Consider the following 7,319-nt stretch of genomic DNA (forward strand, 5'->3'; position numbering starts at 1 on the left):
ATAGTCTACACAGTGCTAAATAAGTGATGACTTATTATCATATTTATTAATTGGATTCAAACTCAAGTAACGAAGTCTTATATAGAACAGATTTATTTTTCCTCACATAAAAATAATCTAGAGGTACATAGCCCAGATCTGCTAAGCTGGCCTTCCAAATAAACTGTGAACCATGGTACCCCTGGCCTCCTACACTATTAACAGTGCGTGTGGCTTTTGTCATTGCAGTTAAAATATGACTGTACATAAAATTTTGTAAACCCCTCTTAGAGACATTGGCTTTCATTTCCTCCGCAGGTCATACAGCCAGACGTGACTGTAACCTCAACCTTCCTCAAGGTGGGAAAGGTTGGCAAGTGAATGCAGTATTTCCTACTGGACACATTGTCAGCGTGAAAAAAAAATCAGGGTTGTACTCGTAAGGAAAAAAGGATATTGGTTTAGACAACTGGCAGTGCTTATCTCCCTGCTCCAAGGAGTTTTGAGGACATTTTTCTGATCTGAAGAGCCTTGGCACTCAGCATTGAAACATTAGACACCAAACAGACAATACTGTCTGAGGTTTATCTGTGTTTCAAATGGAAGAATCTGGTCAGTTTTGAGACCCACACCGGAAGTACGTTTTTCAAAGTAGCCATAACTTTGTCTAACAATTCTTTTGTCTAGTTGATAGCACTGAAGAATTGCCTGACATAAACATCATTTCTAGGAATTTGTCCAAGATAACTGCACAGTTGTACAAAGGTATATGCCTAAAGAAGTTTGTCAAAGAACTGTTTGCAATAGTAAAAACCTAAGAAAAAACATAAATGTCAATCAATAGAATATTGGCAAGATATATGATGGTACATCTCAACAGATACCATGCAATGTTTTAAAATGATATTATTTATCACATATTGTTCAATGAGAAAAGACTTAGATGAAATCTAATTCATCAAATATTATATGTCCTGCTGTGTGTTTTAGTTTTAGACAGCTATCTGGAAGAAAGCAAGACAGAATTTTAAAAGTGTTTATCTCTAGGTTATGGGGTTTGGACAAATGATAACTATTTTCATTGCATTTTGGCGTGACTAAGCATATATACTTTTTCATAAAACAATAGCTATCTTCAAAAACACCAAAAGAGATATTCCTATCAGCATTCCTTCTTGCCTATACATTTTCTAGCTATGGCTAGTAGCACTTACCTTATCCTTGGAATGGTTTATTTTTGTTCACTGAAAAATATTGTTATGCATTATAACTTCCAGTAACATTAAAATAAGATAAGGAATGCTGAGTTTTGTTTTGTTTTCTATTTGGAATTTGGTTATCTCTGCACCCAGTTCTCCAAAGGTGCAGAAGCTGGGGAAGAAGGGAAGATGGGCGGTAGGCTGTCAGGGACAGAAGTCTGAAGTCCAGGAAAAGGTGTGACTTGGATGTCAGGACACTTATCCTGCATGGGCTTCTCACTTTATCTTCCTGGACTGTTTTTTTAATCCAAAAAAGAGACATTTACATTAAAATCACTAGTAATATGCTGTAAGTCTTAAATTTCTTTTCAGAGGATCTTTTGGATTTGTTGATGGTATGACCTAGGAAACTGCACTAGAGCTGAATTTAAGCAAATTAAAGGAAAAATAACAATAACACATGCATTGTTTATTAGGTCTCTCAGGTACTCTGCTAAGTAATGTAATAAAGTTATGTAGCTAGTAGGTGGAGGGAACAAAGATTCCAGCCTGTTATTAAAATGGGACTTGTCCTCTCCAAAACTCATGTTAAAATTTAATCAAGTGGAACTGTTAGGCAGGGAGTTAGACATTAGCAGACCCAAGGGACAAAGGTGGGGGGACGTCCAAAATAGCATGCTTTCCCAGTAGCAGTTAAGAAACAAAGACTTCACTGTGTAATATATTTATAGCTGTTTGTTCTCTCTCAGACCTACAGCAATCCTTCATAGCACAATGACATTTTAAGGTCATATACTGCACACATTCCTTTTGATACTTGGCCATTTGTAGCTGTTTTCAAAACTAGGCATACAGAGTTGCTGGGTGCCGTGCCTATACCCACTTACCTCAGAAAGGACAGCGTTCTTTAAAGATCTTCCCTCCCTGGGCTGAGACTTGATTTAGATTCTTATACAATTAAAATGTGGCTGGGGATGTAGCTCAGTGGCACAAGTGCATGTCTGGCAAGTGTAAGGTCCTGAGTTCGATTCCTAGTACCAAAAAAAAAGCATGTACAATTAAGGTTCCCCGGGGATCAATGGTCACTTGAAAGGAACATAGAAGATATTTTTTTCCTACTTATGTACAGTTTTTAAAAATTAATTAAGTTATTGATATATTTTAGGAATACATAATGATCACATTCAACATAGGGAATTTGTACCTATACATGATGTGTCTTGATTCTTCTTTTTTTCCCTTTCCCCTACCCTCCCTTCAACTCCTCTTTGCCTCATTTACAAAAGCTTTGTTTCTAGTTTTTCCTTCTTTTCTCATTTTTTTCTTCTCCCTTCCTTCTTTTAGCCCTCCCTCCACCACAGTTCCTCTCCCAACTTGAATATTTTCTTTCTATTTAACAATATCTATTATACATTTTGGTCCTTATTTATATTTTTGGTTTCTCACATCAGAGAAACAAAGCAATATTTACACATTTGTGTTCAACTGATTTCACTTAAGAGTGTGGTCTCAAGGTGCATTCATTTACCTAGAAACGTTTCAAGTTTATCCTTCTTTATGGCTGAACAATACTCCATTGTAAAAAAAAAAAAAACCCACATCTTTATCCATTCATCAGTTGATGAGCATTTGGATTTAGCTATCATAAGCTGTGCTGCTGTAAACATGGTCATGCATATATCACTGTGGAATGATGATATTAATTTTTTATGGAAGATACCAAGAAGGGGAATAACTACTGGCTCAAAAGGAATCTTTAGTCCTAGATTTTTGAGGAACCTCCACACTGATTTCCATAGTGGTTGCACCAGTCTACACTCCCACCAACAGTGGAGAAGGTTCCTTTTCCTCACAGCTCCTCCAACACTCTATATGCTTCATTTATTTATATGTCAAATTCTTTATCCATGTTTGGGAGACCAGAGAAAGAGAGGAGAGAAAAAAGAGAGAGAGACAAAAACCCAAAAACAAAAATAGTCACAAAATATGAAACAAAACAAGACGATGTCCAACCAGACAGGAAAGGGATAGCCAATCAGACAAAGAAGAGAGAATAAAAGTCATAAAATACCCCTGGTGTTTACAGCTCTGTGATACTGTCCTTGTCAGATCTCAGAAGTGTGCTGTGTGCTCCAGCCTAGTTTGCCATGGGAATTGTGCTGGGTATGGAGCTGATCTCGTTCTCTGGATGTGGGGGCTGTGACTGGTCTTCCGTTGGCGGAGTTCTGCAGAGCCCAACTGCTGACTCCTTGATGCTGCTTCAGACACATCCACATTACTGGTCTCACTGATTACTCCACCTGCCAAAGGCATGTGTGTGCCTGCACTCCCAGGGCCTGGTTGTCCCAGGTCTTGGTATTTTGGTTGGTCTGCCCACCAAGGTGTGTTTGCACCCATGCACTTGGGGCCCAGCTCTCTTTGATCCATTTTCATTTCAGTTTATTGCATTATGATGGATATAGGTCTAGTTGTAGTCTTCAGCATGTGGAAGGCCACTTTTTCCAGCACCATTTATTAAAGAGGCTGTCTTTCTTCTAGTGAATGTGTTTGGCCCCTTTGTCAAAGATAAAGTGGCTAAGTGTATTTGGAGTTGATTCTAGATTTTCTAGTCTTTTCCATTGATCCTTGTGACTGTTTTTTTGCCAGTGCCATGCTTTTTTATCACAATAGCTTTGTAGTACAGTTCCAAGTCAGAGATGGTGATGCCCTCTGCCTTGCTTTTGTTGCCCTGAATTGCCTGTGCTATTCTGTGTCTTTTCTGGTGACAAATGAATTTTAGGTGTATCTTTTTCTAATTCTGTGAGATATGCTATTGCAATTTTGATTGGGATTGCGTTGAATCTATATAACAATTTTAGAGACAAAGCCATTTTCACTGTATTGGTACAAAGAAGACATTTTTGAGCTCGTCATAGTCCAAAGCAACCCCTAAGAGAAATGTCAATAAGAATTTATACTGTCTAAATAAAACAGTGGTAATCATCGTAGTTCCCTAAAGCCCAAGAGCAACTTGTATTTGCATAGAAGTGTATGCATAGTCACACTCAGTGCTGATGTCTTTTGACATTCCCCACCTTCTTGCTTGAAGGCATAACTCTATATCACCTTTGCAATAAATTGTATCTAACCTTCTGCATGGCCTCCTATGTATCGTGACTGAATTCTTGCAAGGGCACAAAAAACCAAGGATCAAGGAAGTGAGACTTCAGGTTTTTGCTGCTTCATGACCTGGCTTCCTGGTGACAGAACCTTTATGAATTCTTAGGATTCTTCCCTCAAGAATGGCTTAATCCATTCATATGATTAATGTGTTAAGGAGCTATCTTGAGAGTGGGTATGCTGTGAAAATCAGTTTGGCTAAGTCTCTTTTGGGCTCCATTTCTTGCCACGTGCTTTATTTCAGGACTCTCTATCCAGCAAAACTGCTGTCATCAGAGGCAGCCCCTTGACCTCTGTCCAGAACCAGTTAATATAAACCTCTTCTTTATAACTTACACAGTCTGTGGTATTGTTTCTAGCAATGGAAAACAGTCTAAGACACAGGGTGGGAGAATAGTTAAGGAGAATTGAGGCCTAGTTGGCCTCTTCTCTACGCGCAAAGGAGAAAGGCAGCAGGTTATGCCCCTCTGACAGAGATGATGGCATTGCTGGGTCTAGGGAAAAGTTAATACAGCTGAGATCAGGTTGTTTACTTGGCCATGTACTAATGGATAATGGAAGGCAGAGGACTCTTGTGTTACTTTAGTTGCCTGTACCCTTATTTGAATGAATAAAAGCAGGATGAGCCAGATGCTTGCCCAGAAGAGACAAGAGCCCCACCCTTGGCGGCCTACATGCTAAACTGACTGTGTGTCTTTCATCTTCGTTCACCACTGGCTCAGGGCGACAAACTAGCAGGACTAGATGCCTACAAGTGGCACCTTGGGTGTAGAAAGATCAGAGTGGGCTGGTTCCCCATGGGTGGTTTCTTGGCAGGGACCTGGGACCATTAAGTAGACCAATCTGCCACAATTCGTGCATGAATAGGGACATAGCCCAGGGTAGACCAGTTCACTATACTGTAACACAGCCCAAACAGGCTGATTTCAGAGCCTGCAAGTCTGAATAGTTATGTTTGGGTACTGAAGAAGTGCCTGAGTAAGGTATTGAAAGGAAAAGAGAATGAGACAGATTAGAGTGTGGCAAAGTTCTGCTGCTTGGGAAGCAAGTGTGACCTGTTAATTATAATCCCCAAGACACATGCACAGACAGTTCTGAAAACCCTGCATGTGGACTTCTCCCAATCTTGAGGTTTTTGATAAATGGCCTAGACCTCACATCAACCTGAGGTGTGGGTGGGACAGAAAGACGTCACTATGTTCTCTCCTGCATGATGGTGCACCCACATACTGGAAGGTGTACTTCTTTTCCTACTTTTACTTGTCCAAAACATGCTCTGCAGAGCCTGTTTCTTTTCCTACCTTTAGTAAAACATTGCTAATCATCTAGAAACCACTTCCAGGAGACTCTAGCACCTCAAAACCTAGTAACAGAAGCCACTTCCCTATCCTGGAGCTGGGCTTTACAGGTGATGGTTGACACCCATAAGGTCTACACCAGTTCTTCTGTGGCAGGATAGAAAAAGAATAAAAGGTAGAAAGGAGATAAGAAAATCGTAACTAACAACTATGCCTCATAAAAAAACCTGCAGCTTCCAGGACAAAGCTGAAGTTACCCAGGCCATAAATTGACTCAAACAAGAAACACCCATGTAGGAGCCTGCTAGTTTGCATATGTGTAAAGGCTGCAGGCAAGGTCCTGGCCAAAGGAGTTACAGGCATCCAGAACGCCAAGTCAAAGACAGAGTCAAAAAGGTTCAGTAAAGGTGGTGTCAGTGACCAAGGCCTGCACCTGGAAGCTCGACCAACAAAGGCTTTATTAGATGGGCGAAATTGTCTTGCCCAGAAATAAGATATCCATACCCCATATAAAGAATGTCTTCGTTGTGTTTTACTGATAATTTAGCAATTTGTTTTTTTGTTTTTTTTTAAGTATAAAAGTCCTAACCTGAGACTGTCTTTGGCTCCCCCTCCCAGGTTCATTTGCCCGGAAGCTACTTGCTTTTGCTTTACAGTAAACGCTGCTTTCCGCTTTCTCTCTGTGATAAACCCTAGCAATGGAAAACAGTCTAAGACACAGGGTGGTTCTGTACCTTTGTGCATGTCCTGAAAATTCTTTCTCTGCGACAAGACCCAGCGAACCTGCAAACCTATTTTAAAACGGTGGGTTAAGTTCTTTATTTCAGCCTTGGAGACCAGACCCAAACTGGTGACACTCCCATCTCCTCTAGCCGGGTTGTCTCAACAGTGTCAGCCCATCTCCTCTATCCCAAAGTCAGCTTGCTGGGGGCTGGGGATTTAGCTCAGCGGCACAGCAGCACAGCGCCTGCCTGGCAAGGGCGAGGTCGGTCCTAAGTTCGATTCCCGGTACCGGAAGAAAACAAAACAAAAAAAAAAAACCAAAAAAAAAAAAAAAAAAAAAAAAAAAAAAAAAACAAAGACAGCTGCCTGCTTCATAGCCCTACGTCAAGGAAGAGAGCTTGAATTTTGCAAAGCCGGGAGAAACTTCTTCCTGACAGTGCAGGACAAAACCACAACACTGCCAAAAACAAAGATCATGCTCACGTTCGAGAAGGAGGCTTCCTGGAATCACTACCTTGGGTATCCACCAGCATTTCCGGGCTCGCACAACTAGTTACACAACATCCTTTGCACACCTCATCTTGTCATCTTCCCTTTTATTAAGACCAGAAAAATAGTGCATAAAGAGAGTATAGAGAAAAGAACAGAACTAGTTAAGAGCATACGAGCATGTTAGACTAGAGCCTGTTCCTCACTCAAAGGTCCCCCAGCACCCCTCGCCTCAGTTCCTGGGGCTTCCTCGCTTTAGTGCCCTCTTAGCCCGGAAGCTAGCTCGCGACCCAAGAGCAGATTAGAAAGGTGGAAAGCAACACACACAACCGCAAGAGGGCTGCAGGACAACTCACGCGCTGGAAAGCCCCACTTCCCAGGCCCCTTCGCAGGGGGCGGAGCGTGGGCGCCGCAGCCAATCGTCGCGCCCGCACGTTCCCGCGGCCCCGCCCCGCCCTCGCCGGCCCCGCCC

This window comes from Chinchilla lanigera, unplaced genomic scaffold, assembly GCF_000276665.1.
Source record: "Chinchilla lanigera isolate Chin_1 unplaced genomic scaffold, ChiLan1.0 scaffold00031, whole genome shotgun sequence".
Lineage (NCBI taxonomy): Eukaryota > Metazoa > Chordata > Mammalia > Rodentia > Chinchillidae > Chinchilla > Chinchilla lanigera.